Source organism: Elephas maximus, chromosome 6 (genome assembly GCF_024166365.1).
Source record: "Elephas maximus indicus isolate mEleMax1 chromosome 6, mEleMax1 primary haplotype, whole genome shotgun sequence".
Classification (NCBI taxonomy): Eukaryota; Metazoa; Chordata; class Mammalia; order Proboscidea; family Elephantidae; genus Elephas; species Elephas maximus.
In genome coordinates this window covers 56,372,169-56,395,935 of record NC_064824.1, presented here as the reverse complement: position 1 = coordinate 56,395,935, position 23,767 = coordinate 56,372,169, and the positions used below count along the sequence as shown (strand labels likewise).

Here is a 23,767-nt window from a genome sequence, read left to right as displayed (position 1 = left end):
AGCATTTAGTATAGATCAGGCAGGGTGAAGATTTTATATGCTGAATCTTATTTTATCCTTAAAAAAATAGAGGCAGAGCCAATATGGCACCCTCAAGAGCCACACCATGCCCTCCCTCTGCAGCAAAAACCTGAAAAAAAAACTAAAACAGATACAAACATCAATCCTGGAAACTTAAGCATCAAATGAAGTGATAAAGAACTAGATCAAACACCAAATGGAAAAAGAAACTGATGGAAAACAGAATGAAGAGAGATATAGAGTAGAGGTCCCCTGTCAACAATCACTGCACAGCATCACCATCTTGGAACACAGCCAGCAATGACCTCGAGCAGCCAATTTCATGGAGCTCCCAACAAGAGACAAGAGTACTCACGAAGGAGAGAAACACACTTTTCCATCCCTCACCCTTCTGCTCCATACGTTGCCTCCTCTCCTTTCCCACCAGCCCCTACCATGCTGCCATTTTTTTTCTCTTTCTTCCTTTTCTTTCTCCAACCCATCTAGCCCCATATGCCACCTCCGCCTCTTCAGCCAGCCCCTGCTGTGCCACCACCGCTAGAAAGCCTGTGGCACACTGTCCCTCTGCTGTCCTGGGTCTGCCAGCCCCCCGCACAGCTGCCATTGCTTTCTTTTTCTTTTCCTTCTTTTCTATCTCTTCTTCCTCCACCCCACTTAGCACCATATGTCATTTTCCCTCCCTCCTCACTAGCCCCCAGGTCCACACCACCTCCAACCACGCACCTCCACCATGCTGCCTTCTCCCTTTTTTCCTTTCTCACCTTTATTTCTTCCTCCCACCTAACCCCGTATGCCCCCTCCTTCCTACCAGCCTCCACTTCACTGCCACAGATAGACTGCCACCAGCACATTGGTCCACCACTGTCCCAGGTTTACCCTACCCCAACCAACAGTTCCTACCACGCAGCCATTTATTTTTGATTTGCTTTTCCTCTTTCTTTCTTTTGTTCTCCCTCCTACCAGGCCCATATACCACCACCTCCCTCCCCTTCCCGCCAGTCCCTGGATCTGCCCCACCTCCATTCTCTCTTTCTTCTCTTATGCTCCCACCTAGGCCCACATGACACCTCCTCCTCGTTCCTAGTAGGCCCTGCTGTGCCACTGTGGCTAAAGCATCCCTGGCGCTCAGCCCTGCCACCACACTGGGCCCACACTGCCCCTCCCCTCTCACCACTTGATTGGCTGCCGAATGGCAGGAAACCCATACCACTCTATGACATCCCCGCCCACCTGGCGAGGGGCTATGAACACTCCCATACCACTGGACCAATGTAAGGAGGCAGACAGCACCCACCCAGCCACCTCGCTAAATCAGTGTACAGAGAAGTAGGTTCACACTGCCTGCTGCTGTCCTGCCCATCCAGACAAGGTAGTGAGAACTATCATGCCACAGATGAAGAAATAGCAAACAGACTTTAAAGCAAAATCAACTATATAATGACTAAAGGGACAATCTACCAAGAAGATATAACCCTAATAAATATCTACACACCCAACAACAGGGCTCCAAAACAGATAAAACAAATTCTAACAGCACTGAAAAGAAAAATACAGTTCCACAATAACAGCAGGAGACTTCAACACACCACTCTCAGTAAAGGACAGAATATCTAGAAAGAAACTCATCAAAGATACAGAAGATATGAAGACCACAATCAACCAACTTGGCCTCATAGACATACATATAGAAAACTCCACCCAAAAGCAAAAAAGTAGACATTCTTTTCCAATGCACACAGAACATTCTCCAGATTAGACCACATTTTAGGTCACAAAGCAACCCTGAATAAAATCCAAAACATCAAAATAATACAAAGCATTCCCTCTGATCACAACATCATAAAAGCAGAAATCAATAACACAAAGAACAAGGAAAAACAAATAAATGGAAACAGAATAACACCTTGCTTAAAAAAAAGGTAATTAAAATCAAAGAGGAAATCAAAAAATCCCTAGAATCAAATGAGAATGAAAACACACCATACCAAAGCCTTTGGGGAACAGTAAAAACAGTGCTCAAAGGTCAATTTATAGCAAAAAACACACACACACACACAAAAAAAGCAGGGCAAAATCAAAATGTTCAGCCCTACAACTCGAACAACTAAAAAGAGCAGCAAAAGAAGCCCACAGGCACCAGAAGAAAGGAAATAATAAAAATTAGTACATAAATAACTGAAATAGACAACAGAAAAATAGAAAAAAATCAACAAGGCCAAAAGTTGCTTCTTTGAAAGATCAACAAAATCAACAAACCATGGGCCAAACTGACAAAAGAAAAATGAGAGAAGAAGCAAATAACTAAAATAAGAAATGAGATGGAGGACTTTACAATAGACCCAACTGAAATAAAAAGGACAGAATACTATGAAAATTTGTACTCCACCAAATTTGAGAACCTAGAGAAAATTGACAAATTTCTAGAAATGCACTACCTACTCAAAATAATACAAGCTGAGATAAAAAATCTGAACAGCTCATAACAAGAGATCAAAGAGGTAATAAAAAAAACTTCCAACAAAAAAAGCCCTGGCTCTGATGGCTTCACTGGAGAATTCCACCAAACGTTCAGAGAAGAGCTCATACCAGTACTACTCAAACTATTTCAGAGCACAGTAAATGAAGTAATACTCCCAAATTCCTTCTATGAAGCCAGCATAACCCCGATTCCAAACTGAGGCAAAGACACCACAAAAAAAAAACCAATATCACAGACCATTATCTCTCATGAATACAGAGGCAAAAATTCTCAAATTCTAGCCTATAGAATTCAGCATCATATCAAAAAAATAATATACCATGACCAAGTGAGACTCATAACAGGTGTGCAAGGATGGCTCAACATTAGACAGTCAACATAATCTACCACATAAATGCAACAAAAGAAAATAATCAAATGATCACCTCAATACATGCTGAAAAGGCACTGGATAAAGTCCAACACCCATTCCTGAGAAGAACTCTCAATAAAAAAGAAACAGATGGGAAATTCCTCAACATAATAAAGAGCATCTATACAAACCAATAGTCAACATCATTCTCAATGGAAAGAGGCTGAGAGCATTCCCCCTGAGAATGGGAGCAAGACAAGGATGCCCTTTACCACCACTCCTATTTACCACTGTGCTGGAAGTCCTAGCCAGAGCAATAAATAACACAAGAAAAATAAAGGGCATCCAAACTGGAAAGGAAGAACTATCTGTATTTACAGTTTATATAATACTATACATAAAGAATTCCAAAGATTCCACAAGAAAACTACTGGAACTAATAGAAAGATTCAGCAGAGTAGCAGAATACAACATAACATGCAAAAATCAGCTGGACTCCTATATACCAACAAAGAGAACTTTGAAAAGGAAATCAGGAAAACAATACCATTTATAATAGCCCCTGAAAGGATAAAATACTTAGGAATAAATCTAACGAGGGGCATAGAAGACCTACAAAACAAAACAAAAAAACACTATTGTAAGAAATCAAAAGAGACATACATAAATGGAAAAAACATATCACGCTCATGGATAAGAAGACTCAACATTATGAAAACGTCAATTCTACCCAAAGCAATCTACAGATATAATGCGATCGCAATTCAAAAACCAGCACTATTTTTTAACAAGATGGAAAAACTAGCCACCAACTTTATTTGGAAAGGAAAGAGGCCCCAGATAATCAAGCATCATTGAAAAAAAAAAAAAAAAACAAAGTAGGAGGCCTCACACTACCTATCTCAGAATCTACTATACAGCTATGGTAGTCAAAACATCCTGGTACTGGTACAATGACAGACACATAGACCAATGGAACAGAATCGAGAACCCAGATGTAAATCCATCTGCCTATGGTCAGCTGATACTTCATATAGGACCAAAGTCCATTAAATGGGGAAAAGACAATCTTTTTAACAAATGGTGCTGGCAAACTGAGGTTTTGAAACAAGACCGATACCTCATATCACACACAAAAATTAGCTCAAAATGGATCAAAGACCTAAATGTAAAACCCAAAATGATAAAGATCACAGAAGAAAAAATAGAGACAAAGGGGCCCTAATACATGACATAAATGCAATACAAACCATAACTAACAATGCACAAACATCAGAAGATAAACTAGGTAACTGAATGCTCCTAATAATTAAACACTTATGCTCATTAAAAGACTTCACCAAAAGAGTGAAAAGAGAACCTACAGACTAGGAAAAAAACTGGGGCTACGGCATATCCGACAAGGGTCTAATCTCTAAAATCTACAGAATACTTCAACATCTCATCTCAACAACAAAAAGACAAATAATCCAATTAAAAAATAGGCTAAGAATATGAACAGACACTTCACCAAAGAAGACACTCAGGCGGCTAACAGGCACATGAGGAAATATTTGCAATCATTAGCAATTATAGAAATGCAAATCAAAACTACAGTGACATACCATCTCACCCTGACATTACTGGCACTAGTCAAAAAAAAAAAAAAATGTTGGAAAAGTTGCAGAGAGACTAAGACTCCTACGTACTGCTGATCGGAATGTAAAATGGTACAACCCACTATAGAAAACAATAGAGCACCTCCTTAAAAAGCTAGAAATGGAAATACCGTATGATTCAGCAATCCCACTCCTAGGAATATATCCTTGAGAAACAAGAGCCGTCACACAAATAGATAAATGCACACCCACATCCACTGCAGCCATTATGCGCTATAGCAAAATGACGGAAACAACCTAAGTGCCCATCAATGGATGAATGGACAAACAAGCTGAGGTACATACACACAATAGAATACTACAATGTGATAAAGAACAATGACGAATCCACGAGACATTTCACAACACGGATGAATGCTGAGTTAAATAGGTCAGTCACAAGGAGACAAATACTGTATGAAACTACTATTTTGAAAACCCAAGAAAAGGCTTCTTGCTGTTAGGTGCCATTAAGTTGCTTCTGACTCAGAGCAACCTTATGCACAACAAAATGAAACACTGCCCAGCCCTGCACCATCCTCACGGTCGCTTTTATGCGCGAGCCCATTGTTGCACCCACTGTGTGAATCCATCTTGCTGAAGGTCTTCCTCATTTTCGCTGACCTTCTACTTCACCAAACATGATGGCCTTCTCCAGGGGCTGGTCTCTCCTGATAACATGTCCAAAGTACGTGAGATGTAGTCTCACAATCTTTGCTTCTAAGGAGCATTCTTGGCTGTACTTCTTCCAAGACAGATTTGTTAGTTCTTTCACACAGATAAAAACAATTTTTGATGATTATGAGGGAGTGGATGGGTGAGGAGGAGAAATCACTAACTAGATAGTAGACAGGTGGTAACTTTGATGGAGAGACAACATAGGGGAAATCAGCACACCTTGACTAAGGCAAAGTCATAGAAGCTTCCTAGGCACATCCAAACACGTTGAGGGACCAAGTTGCTCGGGCTGGGGATCATCTAGGTCAACAAGCATAACACAGTTCATAAAGAAAATGTTCTACATCCTACTTTGGTGAGTAGCATCTGGGGGTCTTAAAAGCTTGCGTGTGGACATCTAAGATACATTTATTGGTCCCATCTTGTCTGGAGCAAAGTAGAATGAAAAAACACCAAAGACACAAGAAAATATTAGTCCAAAGGGCTAATGGACCACATAAACCACAACCTCTAACAGGCTGGGCCCAGAAGAACTAGACAGTGCCTGGCTATGACCATCAACCGTTCTGACAGGGATCACAACAGAAAGGACAGAGCAGGAGAAAAATGTAGAACAAAATTCTGATCCACCAAAAAAAAAGACCAGACTTACTGGTCTGAGACTGGAGGAACCACTGAGACTATGGCCCCCGGGCACCTTGCTATTCAGAATTGAAGCCGCCCCCAAAGTCCACCTTTCAGCCAAAGGTTAGACAGGCCCATAAAACAGTAACACATGTGAGGAATGTGCTACTTAGTTCAATCAAGTATATGAGACCAAAGGGGAAACACCTGCCCAAAAGCAAAGATGAGAAGGCAGAAAGGGACAGGAAAACTAGACGAATGGGCATGGTAAACCCAGGGTGGAAAGGGAGAGAATGCTAACACAATGCAGGAATTGCAGCCAATGTCACAAAACAATTTGTATATAAATTTTTGAATGAGAAATTAATTTGCACTGTAAACTTTCACCTACAGCACATTTTTTTAAAGTCATCTATGAGATATGGTTTATTGTTTCTTTTTTATACATAAGCAGGTCATACGTTAATAAATGTGGAGCTGGGACTGAACCCAGGTATGACTTCAAAGCCCAGGTGCCTCAAAAATCCTCAATGAATTGGGGGGTGGGGAGGGAGGCTTATGAACAGGAATGACCAGGAGAGCACAGAACACGAATCTGAAGGAAATGGTGGCTTTTATGAGAGTATAAGTGTAGCAGTTACCGACGCAGCTAACGAGACGTGAAAGAACACCAGGGTCAACCCTGGCCACCAGTGGCCCTGACGCTGAAGGTTTCTGAAGAATCACCTGGGGTAAACAGTCTTTGAATGTGGTCGCATCCTCTCACACAGCTCTATGGGGAACTTCGCTAGGGTCGTGGGATGTTCCACTCTCCTGTCTAAGGCTTACAGCAACTGAGGACTCAAGGCTCAATTCCAGTTACGGTTTTAGCTCCATAACCACCACACTCTGATTACATTCTCTTCTCTTTTCCTTTCTCCTCCCTGTTCAGTTTCCCACTTGCATCTTATAACAGTTATCACCCCCAATTTAAAGTGATCAACATCTTGACGTGTCGCAATCATAACTCCCTGGATAAACATAGGAAGCATTATATTTACAAAATGTCTTAGGGCAAGTTGGTTCACCTTTCAGGAACTCATCTGTCTAATGGGAATACTGCTACCTTTTCTGCTGGACTGGACAATTTCAGAGGTCTTTCCACCTCTAGGCTCTATCATTTTAAGAGGACAGTTTAATTTCTTTTTTATAAGACCACTGTAATCACAGTAGCTGATAAACTATCATTATGATGAAAAAGGAACCCCTCCTATAGAGGGACTGTGGTATGAGTGATAAGCCTTTAGTATGAAGGAGAATAGACTTTGAAGACACTTCAGGAAGTCCATTTTTTCAAAAGCGTTAAAAGGCGCTCGATCAATCAATGCCAGCTGAATGAAGTCTGGTATTATAAATCTAAGGAAATTAATTTTTTTTAATTGCACTACATCTGGCCTCTAAGTGAAAAAGGTCAGACAACTTCAAAGATGCCTCATGAAAGGCAGCTATTCATTACAGAAAGATCTCTTGCTTATGTAGCTGACAGATGGATCTTTCACTTAATGCCCCAGAATATAAGGCATGAAAATCCCTCCTGCACTTCTGTCAGTGACTTGCTAGGACTCTCTGAACAAGGTTATAACCTCCCCAGGCCCTAATTTCATTAAGATGGGAGTTCTCAATACCCATGTAGTTTTCAAAAGCTCCCCCAGGTGATTTCTAGTATTTGCCAGCAACACTGATTTATCACTAACCATATGCCAAGGCCATGTTCTAAGGACTCAGCATATATGTGTGTGTGTGTGGGTGTATGTATTTATGTCATTTTATCCTCACCACCGCCCTCTATTAAAGCAAGTACTAACAGCCCCAGTCTACAGAGGCACAGAGAGGCTAGTGACTTGCCCAGGGTCACATAGCTCATAAGGAAGAGAGCCAGTATGCCCATCCAGAGCCTGAGCTCACAATCCCTATGTTATGTGGTGTTTTTAAGAAGCAAATAGAAGAGATTTGCTCCCAGGTGACTGCTGAGGAGGTCAAACTCAGGCAAAACTGACAAATGGGAAAGAAAAATCTTCTTTGGTAACATACACATATAACACACACACTCCATTCACCCCCAGAGCAGTGTCCCATGGCCCAAATCTGTCCTGGGAAAAAACCTACCCCTAATGAAAGATACCTACTGTGCACTCCCTTGTTCTGCTGAGCATCCAACTTGTCAGAGTTATTTCAAACTCTGTGTTTCCAATGTGTGTGACCCAGAGGCACCAGGGAACAGAAAACATACTAAAATTAGCAAACTCTTCGATTCATCAGCTCAAGAGGGAGAATGCTGGAGGTTGGGCCATCTTGCCAATGGGAAGATTATTTGGGGCAGAGACCTTTGTGTCACATGGGCAATGCCTCCCCTAACACACAGCTGTTAGGAACTATCCCATTTAAAGGAGCTCAAAAACCACCCCGTTTCTTACTGAATGAATTTTGTTATGTTCGTTACATGAGATGGGGCAAGGAAATGCCTAACACTCTCAATTTCTTTTGCTGGGCAGTTTTTCATAGTCCAGTAAACTCAGTACACTTTTAACTTTGGACATTGAGTTCTAAAATACACTAGGGTATGTCTCCAGTGAAGATGAAGTGGAGAGCCACACAGCATCATCTCTTCCCATAGCTAAAGCAAATAAAACCAACATATGGGTCACTGTCCTCCTATCTGAAACCTGTTGAGAAAACCTTTCTTGGCCATAAACATTTGTTGCAGTAACAATCTTCAAGGGAACTGCCAAGAGGCCTGTATAATGGTCACACGAAAATGCACGATGGCTTTATTTTTTAATTGACTCCAACAGCCCCAAAATGGAGGGCTGTTTTATCATTGGAGACCCAATCTAGGTGATAAAATTTAAAGACAAATCAGGCTAGGAAACAAAATCCAAATATATTAAGATTTTTTTTTCCTGTGTTAACAAATCCAGTTTCAAAACAAGATAAGAAAGATACAAAGGTGCCACACTCAAAACAAGGACTTAACCTTTTTGGCACCATGGACTGCCTCAGCAAACTGTACCCTCTTTTCAGAATGTTTTTTAATGATTTTAAGTAGGAAATATAATTACAAAGGAAGCTATACTTAAACACAAATATCAAATATTCAAAAGGTAAATCTGATATAGTAATGTACTCAACACATAAACAGCAAGATAACAGCATGTCTAATAACTACTGTAGTTAAACAATGATGCATGTAATATTTTAGCTGTCTGCAACAATGCAATTCTAAAATACCTGTAATGTTTTTGTGACAAAGCCACAGGCAATGCTAATATTGCATGGTTTGTTGCCTACATTCATGAATGAAGGAAAGACTAACTTCTGGTTAGAGATTACTGAAAATAAAGCCATCATTTTTTTCCCATCCATCCAAGTTCAGAGATTCCCTTCCCCCAATTTCATACAATGACTCCCAAGGGTTAAGCATCCTTGATTCAGAGGATTAGAGTCAGACTTAATAGAACAATCACTCAGAATTACCAAAAGCTATAGTTTTTTTATAGCTCAGGTAATTCCAGAGAAACAGCAGAACAGAGTTTTACATAATTCACAGCACCAGTCAAATTCAGAAAATTAAACAGCAATTTACTGATTGGCACACATTAGCAGGATCAGGTATTCCACATATGAACTTGGCAATTAAATGCCAAGTCCTACGATTAGTTCTCAGGCTAGTCTATAAAAGTTCAAACAACAAAGTCTGTCACCATCAAATTATTAATTCACCTACAATAACCAGGGCTTCAAACCAGTTCAAACTGGTTCAGTCATGGCCAACAAAGCAAAACCAGAATAGGCCCAAATTTTTACCATTTGGGTGATCTGGAACAATAACCAGACCAGGAAATTTATGGGTTGAAGTACTGGGAGACTCAGAAGAGGTACTGAGGAGCCTGATGGGTGAGACTGGATTACTGGCAGGACTGTGGAGAGTGACACACATTCAAAGCAGCACTGTTGGCCACCATCTTTGAGTGGAGCACCATTGTTCCAACTCTGCTCAAAATCCAACAGACAAGAGATTTGGTTGCTATGCAACGTGTACACTGTCCTTGTTTTCTAAGAGGGAGATTAGGTTTCCAACAAGGCTTCGACATATAGTTTTTCCTGTTCCAGTTATCATTCTGGTTCACCCAATTTTTTAAAATTTGAGACTGTTCCGGTTTTGCTTCCTCAGCCAGGACTGAACTGGGAAGAACCAATTCGAAGCCCTGACAATAACAATGCATGGCACAGCAGGAGAAATACCTCTGGAAATTTACAGTGTGACAATGGACAAAAAAGGGGAAAGCCAGGTTTAATATCTGGGATAAGTAAGTGTATTTAATATACACTGTTGCTCTCCTAACCGTTTCTAAAAGCACTTTAGTTCTAGCAATTAAAGTCTTCCAATTAATTGGATTAGACTTCCTAGTCAGGGTGGTACACAACAGTTGGCCTTGCCACCCACCCTGCCTTTTACAGTAAGGTCCTTCCCCAGCTGCATGCCCTTAATTCAGGGGATGCCCATATGAAGATAAATGTAACTGAGTCCAAAATACACGGATTTACATTGGGCCACTGCCAATTTCTCATGGATCCCGGGTAACTGAGATGGTTTTTGTTTTTATGGTTAAGAACTACAACAACAGCTGCAGGAGTCCATTACTTTTTCTAGACTAATAAAATGACCTAAGTCTGGCTCTGTGTTTCAGCTGTTGCAGCAGCCAAACTTCCCAGAAAGATATAAGAGCTGGGATGGTAGCTCTGAACTAAATTTGAGGCATTCAAACCCAACCCAACCCAAGAGCAAAAAAAAAAAAACTTCAGCTAAGCTTTGAATTAGAGAATGTTTGCTATGTGTAGCGATTACAAGTGTTATTTTTAGAAATCCCACAAAATTTTAACCAAGCTTATGACACTCAATGAACTCAAACATACCAGCAATCATGAAAACGGAGCAGGACCAGGCCAATTTGCATTGTTATTCAAAAGGTCACCATGAGTCTGAGCTGGACTCCTTGGCAACTAACAACAACAATGAAGTTGAAGCTTTATACTTGAAGGTATGTCACACGTCATGTATGAACATCAGGGTGTCCCCCCCTACCCCATTTAAGACCCAGTGAAAGGTTCAATTAACATCCTGAGTAATTCTGCTGTGATCCCTTTGATCACTTTCTGTCACCACTTCCCTTAACACATACAGACAGTATGAAACGTAACGCAGCCCTAAGGAACGAAATCAGTATTGTGAAGCAGCAAGGAAACCCTGACACCTGCGTTTAGTAAGACCTACATATATATACACACATATCACTTTTCTTTAAAGGCAGGGAAGAGAGGGCAAGTTTCAGAAGCTACAGTCTCCAAACTGAGAACTCCACGCAGCACAAAGTCATTTCCCAAGTGTGTGTGGTCCAAATGCCTTCCTTTAAGGAAAAACAGCCCAGTTAGAACTCAGGGGAAAACACGAACACATGTTTTCTGCATGACTTTGAATTAGAGACATGGATGTGAAACTGTTGTGGATATAATGAAGATGTTGCATAGATGCACAAAGCGTTCGTGGTCTTGGGGAAACATCTTTCTGGCACAACTAAATATGTGCATCTGCAACAAAGCTGGACATAAAATATTTTTTTTTTAATATCTGGCTATTAAAAAATCTGGTTCTTATTTTTATTCAGTACAGCTTCCCAAGTCAACTCCCTTCTGCCTTCTCACAAACTGAATAAAGCCCACATTTCAATGTACTAATAATTCACTGAAAACTTAATACAACACCAATCTCTCATTTAGACTTATTTTATAACTTCTTATAATTCTTATAATTATCTCCTCTTATCAATACTGTAAAGCTGTTACAAACGGAAGGTCTTTACTCCAAACAACCATAAAATGGCAGCAGGGGTGGGGGAACATGTAGTGATCACCCTGAAGTATTTCACACACAGCACCTCCTTTAGGCCTCACAACAGCCTGAGGTAGGAACTATAATTATCCTCTTCTGACAGAGAATGTTAGACTTGGAGAATCTCAGCAGCCTGCACCAGGTCACACCTCAGCTGTTAGCTCACTCCAGTTTTCCCCTTATAAGAAAAACACACACTAGAACCTTGCCTTGGCATGCCAAGCCTTGGACTCCAAGAAGAAATGACCTAGAAGAAGCCTCTATTACACAGCAAGGGGTCTAAAGATGGCATTACAGGGAGACACCAATGTTGTTCTGCTAACTTGGTTCTATTTAAAACTATACCACCATGTATTCTAAATATTCATACTTATTCTTTTGAAAGAGAAACTGAAAAAGTCAAATCTCAAACATACAATCCCACACCAGTCCATCCTTGGCTGTCTTTTTTCTGCACCGCCTTCCTTGGAAAAATGATCTGAAACCCACTCCTACACCTCCACGCAGGTGACTCACAAATCTGTTTTGTTGTTTTACCTGGTTTTTTACAGTTACAATACTTTTTTTTTTTTTTCCCAACTTTCTGGCATCAATCTTGGCAACACAAACTCAACATGTCCAAGATTGAACTCATCTTCCTCTCCCCACATCTCCAAAACCCACTCACCAGCCTGTGTTCCCTGTCTCTGCCGATAAGCACCACCCCCTCTCAGTCCACCATACTCAAAGCCTCTACACCTTTATAGCCTCCTCCACTGTATGAAACAGCCAATCAAACTGCTAAGTCTCACCAATTCCATCCCCTCTCCACTCCTTCTAGCCACTCAGGAGAGGTCCTCATTATCCCTCTGCTGGACTACTTCAAAAGGCCAGTTAAAGTACACAGAATCACCTGGAGGGCTCGTTAAAACAGTGCTGGGCCCTGCCCCCAAGGTTTCTGATTCAGCAGGTCTAGGATGGGGCAGGGAAACCCTGGTGGCATAGTGGTTAAGAGCTACAGCTTGTAACCAAAAGGTTCAAATCCACCAGGTGCTCCTTGGAAACCATATGAGGCAGTTCTACTGTCCTATAAGGTTGCTATGAGCCAGAACTGACTGGACAGCAATAGGTTTGGATTTTTTTTTTTTTTAGGATGGGGCTGAGGATTTACATTTCTAACGATTCTCAAGCGATGCTGATGCCACTAGAAGACGCTCCTCCCTCCCTTTCCACTTTGCACATACCAAAATTTTTCCTAAAAATTTTCATCATGGACCAGCTTAACCCTTTTTAAATACGAAAACTTGTTAGTTGCCATGGAGTTGGTTCTGACTCATGGCAATCTTATGTTTAAGAGAAGGAAACACTGCCCGGTCCTGCATCATTTTCATTATTGCTGGTATGCCTGAGTCCATTTTAGGCCTCCAATAAGTTAAGTCTGAATAGTAACAGCCACCATTTACCCAGGACCTATTGGTTTACTGTGTGCTTTAGGTATATTACCTCTATCAGTATCAAAACAGCTCTGAAAAATACATGGCATTGCCCTAAATTTATAGTTATAGAAAACCAAGACTCAGAAAGGGTAAACAATTTCTAAAATCCACAATGACAAACTGGTTTTATATATTTATTAAAAGAGACCCTCTCCTTTGACAAACTTTATAACCAAAATATGATGAAAAGGGAAGAGCTGTGAAGACAAAAAAAAGGAACATTTCCTCCCCATAACAGGGCAAAAGGAGAGACACAGAGGGAAACAAAACACAGAACTATGTCTGTGTCATGACTTAGTGTTCATTTTGGTCGGCACAGAACATGTCCAAATTCATCCTTCCAAGATCAACTTAACAGAATAAAGAAACCTTCAATATAAAATAAGTAGAACCTTAAATACGAACCATCTGATTTTTTGTACATCATATTTTTATCCTGTTCTCTTCAATTTTACTGTGTTTTTGATGAAAGTTTACACAGAAAATTAGATCCTCATTTGACAACTTCTATACAATAATTGCTCACGACATTACATTTTTCACAGTGTGTCACCATTCTCTTTAATTGCGTTCTGGTTGTTCCATTTCCAGTACTCTAGCTTCCCTGCCCACTTATCTTCTCATCTTTGCTTTAGAGTAAATATTGACCTTTTGGTCTCATGTAGGTTTTTTGTTTTTTGTTTTTTTTAAGTAAAGCACCATGCTTATGGGTAATATCCCTTACTTTGTGTGCCAATTCTGTTATTTCACTAAAAGGTGATCTCAGGGGACAGTTTTAGTTTTGGGGTTTAAAGAGTATCTCAGGGTGATAGTCTCAGGAAGTCCTCTGGTCTCAACTGGTCCAGTAAGTCTGGACTTTTTTAAGAATTTAAGTTCTGTTCCACATTTTTCTCCCTTTCTATCAGAGTCCATCTATTGTGGCCCCGATCAGAACGGTCAGTAGTGGTAGCCAGGCATCATCTAGTTCTTCTGGTCTCAAGACAGAAAGGCCATGGCTCCTAGCCCTATAGACTAGTTTCTTCTGAGACTTCGTTTCCTTCTTATCTGCTCTAAAATAGTTATACTTAGAACTAATATCAAAAATTCAATCTGTGTATACTATTGTTATTAATAAGGTCTTTACTTGGTTGAGCCTTCTCTGCCCTTACTATTACCTGCAGATGAAAGACTCAGTGAGAATAAACATCCAAAATCTAAAAGTTTATATTTTCACACAATGTCATTTATAAAGAGAGGCTCATCTAAGCTGGTCAATTATCAAGTTCCACAATCAAAACAGAATTTCTCAAAAATGCCCCCTGAAATTTAAAGCACTTTCACTTGTGCTATTCCATCTGATTTTCACAAAAATCCCCAGGAGGATAAACAGCATGATCCCACTGTCCTTATCTCAGTCCACACAGTAATACACAGCTCACAGAAGGGCCAGGGCTTGTACCTAGATGAAGCCACAGAAGACACAAATCATGGATTTTCCACCAAGAACCACTTCTTTAGGGTCTACTGTGCATGAAAAATATATATATATATATATATCATCGCAGATACAAATTTGAATTAAGACCCAGTTCATTTCCTCAGCAAAGTCAACCTACTTGACAGAAGACTAAAACAACACTGCAGCATTATGGGACTAGAATAAAGTAGCATTGACATCAAAGGTAAAAGCTTTGGTGTCAGAGAGACCAACTCATAGGGTTAAATCCCAAAATCCTGTGTGCTTTATTTGCCCTGTGTGTGACCCTGGCCATGTATTTAATCTCTCTGAACTGAGGATTCCTCAAACTTACAACAGATGATACGCCTCAAAATAGTTGTGAAAATCAGAAATATAGGAAAAATGCCTAGAGTTATGCCTAGCATGAAATGTGTATCACATAAATGGTTGTAATTCTCTCATACCTGCGTACATAGGCCCAACTATAAATTATAAAGCCCACAATAACTAAATGTTAGTGGGATGGCTTTTAAATCTGCCTTTCCTTTTTTATTTAGGATATTAAAACCTCAGGACTTAATGACCAATTAAAATATGAGGACTGAGGAAGGGGTTATGGATGACTCACAAACTTCTGGCTTCAGTGACAGGGTTGAGTGTAGTGTCAATGAACAAGCAGGAAAAGCAGCCAGAAGCATGAGGGTGAGGAGCTTGCTAGGGTGGGGAAAGAGTTCAGTTTGGGTGTCCTTAAACTAAAAGTAACAGGGAGTCATCCAAGTAGAAATGTCCAAAAGATAGTTTGAAATGAGTGTGAACTCAGAGAGAAATTTAGGGGGTCATTACTGTGTGGGTGGTGGCTGAAGCCACTGAAGTATTTAGCTACCCCAAAGAGGCTGAGCAGGTAAGGGAAAATACCAAAGATAAAACCCCAGGGAACCTGAACATTTAAGAGGCAGGCATAGCAGGATCTAGGAGACAAATGAAAAGAAAAAGCCAAAAATGGTACAAAGGAACTGGGAGAAGAAAGTTTCAAATGAGGGGTGGTCAGTAGTATCACATACTACAGCAAGGCCCCATCAAGGACTAAAAACTGACTACAGGCCCCAACTATCAAATGTTATCTGTGATCCCAGGAGCTGTTTCTGTGTCATGAAGTGAAGGGAACCAGGTGATAGGTCACCTCTAAGTTTCCTCCCAAACTCTAACATCCTATTTCAAAAAAGAAACCCACCATTCTCCATTAAAACCCATCTAATTAATAAAACATCAAGGTTTTCTTGCACAGAAAATGAATTCACAAAAAGAGAGATATAGTTAAAAACGAGAAAAACCCATTTAACAAGATCTTTTCTATTAAGCTCCTATCCACTTTCTAAAGTTAGTTCCAGGAAAACAGAAAAGAAAAATTAGCTAATTCTCTTTCACACAAAAACTGGATGGAGAAAAACGTAAAGTTTACTAAATAAATTTCCTGTCAAATAAATCTCTATGAGCAATATACAGAAATTGCTGTTTCAATGTTACTTGAGAAATGTGTTAGTTACCGCAGGTTAAAGGCTCTTATTTCAATATGCAAATCGCTGCGTACGGGTTCCCACTTGGATTTCTAAATAAGCCCCAACTCTTGTTTAATTTAGCAAATTGTTCTGCACTGTCATTTTCCTCATTCTTTGTATACTTACAATCGTAGAAAATGCTGTCTAAGGCAATTTTAAGCTAAAGTTATAAAATGGCTCTGTGGTATATATTATGGCACAACAAAGGAACGCTTGGCTTGGCAGTAGAAACTGGTTAAACTAGTTAGTAGAGTTCAAAAATATTCCCCCAAATATCTGTTCAGCATAAGAAAGAGTTTTTTGGTTTTTGTTTCAGCCTGTTCCACGTACAAATATTTTTCACGAAGTTACCAAAAAACCAAACCCATTGCCTGTCAAGTCAATTCCAAATCATAGTGAGCTTACAGGACAGAGCGGAACTGCCCCACAGGGTTTCCAAGGTTGTAAATCTTTACAGAAGCAGACTGCCACATCTTTCGTCCATGGAGCAGATGGTGGGTTCAAACGGCTCACTTTTCAGTTAGCAGCCACTGTACCACCAGGGAGGGCTCCTTTTCAAATATTAACTAGAATAAAAAAATATATATATATATACCAGTTGCCATCAAGTTGACCCAACTCATAGAGACCCCATGTGTGTGTCAGAGTAAAACTGTGCTCCACAGAGTTTTCAGTGTCTGGTTTTTGAAATGGATCACCAGGCCTTTCTTCCAAAGCACTTCTAGGTGGACTCGAACCTCCAAACTTACAGTTAGCGCCCAAGTGCCTTAACCATTTGCACCACCCAGGGACTCCATACCTAGAATTAAAAACAAAACAAAACAAACCCATTGCCATCGAGTCCATTCCAACTCATAGTTCCCTACAGGACAGAGAAGAACTGACCCATAAGGTTTCCAAGGTCCGGCTGGTGGATTCGAACTGCCAACCTTTTCATTAGCACCCTGAGTCCTTAGCCACTGCTCCGTCAGGGCTCCATAACTATGTGTAAAAATAAAATAATTTTTTTTTCATGTGTAGTCACCCATATATAGCAAAAGATTTGAATATCTGAAAATTCTGGAACTCTGAATTCCCATAAAAATACTACTTACTCTTTGTAAGCATTACTGAATCTAAGCAGATGATTTCTCCTGATCTTCTGGCGACTACTTTTATGTTTCCTTCAAACTATCATGTGTGGCTATCGCACCATCACCTCTTGAGCTTTTAAAAAATATATACCTAAGAGGGACTCCCCCAGTCCACCCCCACCTGAAATTCCAGTTGAGCAGACCCAGGGTGAGTCCCAGAATCCTAACTTTTTAAAGCTTCACAGGAAAAGTCTGATGTGCACACCCTGTTACGGCCCTATTGAGCAGCTTTGCCTTTTGGAGGACCCCTTCACATTCCGGGGGCAATGTGGCCACTCTGTTCCTCAGGAATGAGCAAGTGGTGGCAGGAGAGATGACTGCACAATATTAAAAAAAAAAAAAAAGTGGCTGACAAATCACACAGGACAGATGGCAGAGTGCACTGGCACATCCCATCCAGATCCAAGAACTCACAAAGGTTTGCAAGCAGCTTTAGCCTTGACCCCCGTCTACTATGGAGAAGCATTTCCAACACCCACAGAGAAAGCATCTAGGGCAGAATCTTTGGCGCCACCAATCAACCACCCTGTCTCAGACCTACTGGTGATTCCTGCTCTGTGCCTCAACTTTAAGCAGCTGAGCGTAAATAACAAGAGTCCTCCAAACTGTGCTCACTAAAGACTACTACGTCGCAGACTCAGTTCTCAAACAGCTGATTTGCTCCCTTCTTAAAGGAGAGAAGGAACATTTGAGTCCTACTATATGCTACACATTAGAAATATCCCTGTTCCCCACTGCCACTGAGTTGATTTCAACTCATGGCGACCCTGCAGGACAGAAAAGAACTGCCCATACGGTTTGCAAGGCTATATAGTCTTTACAGAATTAGATTGCCACATCTTTCTCCCATGCAATGGTTGGTGTGTTCGAACCGCTGACCTTTCGGTTAGCACCCAAGCGCTTAACCACTGTGCCACCAGGGTTCCTACACATTAGAGACACGAAATGCAAATAAGCTGAACAGAACAAAAACCTTACCCGTTAGGAGCATCAAGCCTCACCAAACCCCTTGAAGTAGGTATTTTTGTTTTGTAGTTTATAGTTAAAAGACCATAGGATGGAAATCACACACAGAGGAGTTTAGCAACTTTCTTCAAGTTCCTAAAGTCATACGCACAGGTAGAAAATCCTCTTTGAAACATCTCAGGCTTGGGAGATGGGGCAGAGATAACTGAGAACAAGTTAACAATACTGTCTAGAACATGTAGGAGGAGACTCTTAAACCAGCTTTAACTGACATAATCCCAATAAGCCAATCTACAAAGAGCAATCAGAGTGAAGCAGGCTGTGAACGTTCCCTTATGTGTTTGTCTTTTGGTAGCCAGAAGGTTGTTTGAAATTCAAGTTTACAGAGTTTTTCTGCCGGGGATCGGGGGTAGGAGAATGACAACGATAAAGAATAGAATGCCAGTCTGGCTTTATTTAAAAGGCTAGCTTTCTAAAAATTTTGTATCAGTTATAAAAAAAAACCCATTGCCATCAAGTGGATTCCAACTCATAGCGACCCTATGGGACGGAGTAGAACTGTCCCATAGGATTTCCAAGGAGAGACTGCTGGGTGTGAACTGCCAATCTTTTTGTTAACAGCTAAGCTCTCAACCACTGTGCCACCAGGGCTCTGTATCAGCTATATTTCTATGCAAATCGTAAACTAAGATATAAAGCCACCAGTCACTATTAAATGTTTTCTGGGGAAAAGTATTGTGCTAGACACTCTGAGCCAAAAAAAATTAAAACCCTGAAATAGGCATATGCTAACAAAATTTGAAAAGTTTTTAAAAAGCTATAGTAATGTGTCCACATTATTAATGATACAATTTATAAGAGTATTTTAACATAGTAACTGAGACGGCGACTTAAAAATAATTCTTAAATTTCTTTGAAAATCCAATTTACTTTCAAAAACCTCAGAACTATCAGAAAATAAAATGTCTTAAAAACTTGGTCTGTCAGAATACTCCTCAGTCTTGCTTACTTCAGCTCAACCCAGATTCCACTTGCTTGCAACACAGAGCAGCCGTTCCACTCAGAACGCACCTGGAAACGTCCTCCGGACAAGTCAACCACAGAAAGCTGGAGTGAAAACTGGAAAACAGAGAGCCTGTGAGTACACTCATCCTGCCAGACAAGAAGCACAGGGAATTCTGTAAAACCATGAAGCCCCGAAGGCACAGCGATGGAGAGAAAAGAAACATAGGCATACACATGCTCTTAACAGTGGCAAAAAACAGGTGACCCATCTGCAAACCCAGGGTAGGTCATTCCTCTACTTCTGATACTCTCTGCCCACAATGACAGGGGACTTGGAATGACAGCCCCTTGTCCTCAGCAAAGTAATGAAGTGTCAGGTTTGCTTCCACTGAGGTTTTCTTTCTCTTCAAGTGATGCTAGTGGATTTGCAGCTCAACACAGAATGAAAAGATTTTAAAGGTTTAAGATTATGCACCAAGAGCCTCTCTAAAACCTTTAAGACACCTAAGTTATCCAGAGCCCCTCCCTTCCACCTCTCCTGCTTCACTCCTGCACCCAGCTCCCTACACTACTCACCATTTCCAAATACACTGCCTATTTTCACACCTTAGCTCGCAGGTTCCCGCATCCTGAAACACCTCTCTCCCTCTCTGGAAATTAGTCATCCTCCGGGCACGGCTCAAATGTAACTCCCAGGCCCCCCATTTACACCCTTCGTCAGCATTCCAGACACCTTGCTGCCAACCTACATTTCAGCACTAACTTCATCCTGCTCTGACCTCCTCTACCCACCAAAATTTCTCAAGGGCTAGTCTTACCTGGTATTCCCACCGCCACCCTCCGGCTCACATCACAAGCAGAGGCAGACACACCACTAAATGTGTTTATTGACTGAAGGATCCCAAAAAGAAGCTTCCTATGACTGACTCAGAGTGTATTTCCCTGGGAAATATTATTTTTACTGCTACACGTCTTGGAAAATGCTCTTCCTCAAGGGTGCTATCCTTGCTCAAACACACCGAGAAACCAGGCTCTCACCCAAGCCAACCCTCTCGAAGCAATGCTGCCAGGCTTCATTGCCAAAAAGAGGAATTGAATTGTATGCAGTCACGTTTCAGCCAACAAAACCACGCTAGCAGGGCACAGGGTCCTAACAGGTTTGTGCGTTGGCAGGGCACAGGGTCCTAACACGTTTGTGCATGCAGAGGCTGGGTGGAGGCCTTTCTTCCCCATTAAAGACTGTTTAATGAGGACATGCCCCCCCTTACCCAGGACTTCAAAGATGAGAACAGGAGGTTTTTCTCTGAGAGAAAAGCAGAGACAAATACCTGGGACAGGTTCAGTCTTCCCCCACCTCAGAAACGGCTGAGATTCCATTCATGCAGAACGCGTTGGACAGATGTAGATAGGCCAGGTGGTTGCCCCATGTCAACTGTTGAATGTTTCCTCAAAAGGGATCCAGCTCATGTTCTGCCACAGCCGGAAAATGCTGCCAAGAATTCTGAGCTCCCCAGGTTTCTTCAGGGCTTCCAATGTCAGGTTCACACCCCTCTGCTGAGAATTGGCATTTCTAACAAGGTACCAGGAGATGGTAGTACTGCTGGTTAGGGAGTAGGGACCATTTCTGAGAACCACCAGTAGAGCAGCAGTTCTCAAAATTTATTACACATAAGAATCACCTGGGGATCTTGTTAAACTGTAGATTCTGCTTCAATCTGATCCTCAAGTGATTCATATGTATAAAAAATTTTGAGAACCGCTGCCCTACTGGCAGTTCTCAGAATTGGCATCCCTAACAAGGTAGGTTAGCATCGCCTGGTACCTTGTTACAAATGCAAATTCTCAGCAGAGGCTTCAAACCAGGACAGGTTCGAAGCCCTGTTTTACTTGACTAGGTTCCTGACCTCACTGGTGTGAGGTCACCAGTCCTACATCCACTGCAGGACAGCACCACCTGGTGAACAGTAGCTCAAATATCTGAGCCTTCCTCCTATTATTCATTCACAAAAGAGATCACCTGCCTCCTTACAGAGAGCTCTGGTAGCCAGGGAGGGAATCCACCTCCCAGCTGCTACAAGTACTTCAGCCAATCCCCGTTTCATAAAGTGCACCTCACTAGAAAGGGCATGGTTCTCATTTCTCCCAGCCACAACCAACAGGCAGGTATAAAAGAATATCCATCCCAGCCCACAACATGCCAGCTGTCAGGCAGTGTGCCCAGAGCACACTCGGACATGTCTGTACCCTTAAAATTAGATCTGCTATAGGTTATGTATTTTTTTTATATATAGGTTATGTGCACACACACATTTTCTATGGCCCCTTCCCCACCTAAAGCATTTGTTTCACCACTTCTATAGGGCAGGAGAAAAAAGTCCTGTGTGAGTTTAAGACAACAAAGGCACCACCATAAATTACAGAGTGACGGAGTTCCAAGGGGAGGCACCTTTCTGTGAGAAGTACCAACTCTACAGACTGTTTTTGTGGTGATGAGATCACAGGGCTTTGAGTCTGCATTTGGTCCTACATGGGTTTTTACCCGCCACATTCAGCAATTACAGAAAAGAAAAAGGGAGGTCAACGAGATCAGAGGAACTCAGAATGGTGTTTGAGAAGTTACTGATAACTAGTTACATCACCTACCAGACTCAGAAGAGAAACTAAGCCTCGCGCTTTAATTTTTTTTATCCTTTGGAATTGATGTTAGTACAGAAAAAAAAAAAAAAATCATGGAAATTTTTACTAACTTGTTTCAGCAACCTTCCCCACTGAAAATGCATAACCCAAAATTTAGGCTCAAAAAAGTTTTGAAAAACACACAATATACCACAAAATATACTCATGTAAAATGCAAAATGGTAAAAAAAAAAAAATACCCTTATAGGAGTAACTTTTAATGGAATTAAAACACTAGAGTTTAGAGACTAGCTGAATGACAACCTTCAACTACTTACCTTTTTATTTTCAGATCTAATTTCCAATGTTGTTGTTGTTAGGTGTTGTATGTACAACACAACAGAACACTGCCTGGTCCTGCATCATCCTCACAATCATTGCTGTGTTTGACCCCATTATTGCAGCCACTGTGTCAATCCATTTCATTGAGGTTTTGCTGACCCTGTACTTTACCAAGCATGATGTCCTTCTTCAGGGACTGGTCCCTTCTGATAACATGCCAAAAGTATATGAGACAAAGTCTCACCATACTCGCTTCTAAGGAGCGTTCTGGCTGTACTACTTCCAAGATAGATTTGTTCATTATTCTGGCTGTCTATGGTATATATATTCAGTATTCTCAACCAACACCATAATTCAAAGTCATCAATTCTTCTTCAGTCTTCATTATTCATTGTCCAGTTTTTGCATGCACGTAAGGCGACTGAAAATACCAGGATGTATCTTAGGCCTCAAAGTGACATATTTGCTTTTTAACACTTTAAAGAGGTCTTTTGCACCAGACTTGCTCAATGCAATATGTCATTTGATTTCTTGACAGCTGCTTCCACGGGCATTGATTGTGGATCCAAGTAAAATGAAATCCTTGACAATTTCAATGTTCTCTCCCTTTATCATGATGATGCTTATTGGTCCAGTTGTAAGGATTTTTGTTTTGTTTATGTTGAGGTGTTAGCCAAACTGAAAGCTGTAATCTTTGATTTTCATCAGTAAGTGCTTCAAGTCCTCTTTGCTTTCAATGTTCTCTCCCTTTATCATGATGATGCTTATTGGTCCAGTTGTAAGGATTTTTGTTTTGTTTATGTTGAGGTGTTAGCCAAACTGAAAGCTGTAATCTTTGATTTTCATCAGTAAGTGCTTCAAGTCCTCTTTGCTTTCAGTGAGCAAGGTTGTGTCATCTGCATATCGCAGGTTGTTAATAAGTCTTCCTCCAATCCTGATGCCCCGTTCTTCTTCATAGTGTCCAGATTCTTGGACTGTTTGCTCAGCATAAAGACTGAATAAGTGTGGTGAAAGGATACAATCCTGACGCACTGTACACAGTGACTCTGTGCATGCCTTCCATCTTCTTTTGATGCTTCTTTTGTCGTTCAATATTTTGCTCATAGAATCCTTCATTAATGCCACTTGAGGATTTAATTTTCTCTTCAGTGCTTTCAGCTTGAGATGCCAAGTGTGTTCTTTCCTTTTGGTTTTCTAACTCCAGGTCTTTGCACTTGTCAATGCAATACTTTACTTCTTTGTCTTCTCGAGCTGCCCTTTGAAATCTTCTGTTCAGCTTTTACTTCATCATTTTCTTTAGCTACTCTACATTTGAGAACAAGTTTCAGAGTCTCTTCTGATATCCATTTTGGTCTTTTCTTTCTTTCCTGTGTTTTTAATGACCTTTTGCTTTCGTGATGTATGAAGTCCTTGATGTCATCCCACAACTCATCTGGTCTTCAGTCGCTAGTGTTCAATGCATCAAATCTATCCTTGAAATGGTCTCTAAATTTGGGTGGGATATAGTCAAGGTAGTACT

At 40.9% G+C, this 23,767-nt stretch overlaps 1 protein-coding gene across 7 annotated transcripts in view; it reads right to left on the bottom strand.

Annotated features, from left to right (window-relative positions):
* The window catches only part of TANC1 (tetratricopeptide repeat, ankyrin repeat and coiled-coil containing 1), a 307,158-nt gene that overhangs the window by 220,062 nt on the left and 63,329 nt on the right, over nt 1–23,767 (bottom strand). Inside the window, exon 1 of one of the 7 annotated variants that reach the window (XM_049888781.1) lies at nt 16,592–23,767. This exon is cut by the window's right edge and continues 22,010 nt beyond it. The exons of the other annotated variants lie outside the window; for them this stretch is intronic. The gene's annotated coding sequence lies outside the window, so the exon portion shown is untranslated. The remainder of the gene's footprint in view (nt 1–16,591) is intronic. 7 annotated transcript variants of the gene reach the window in all.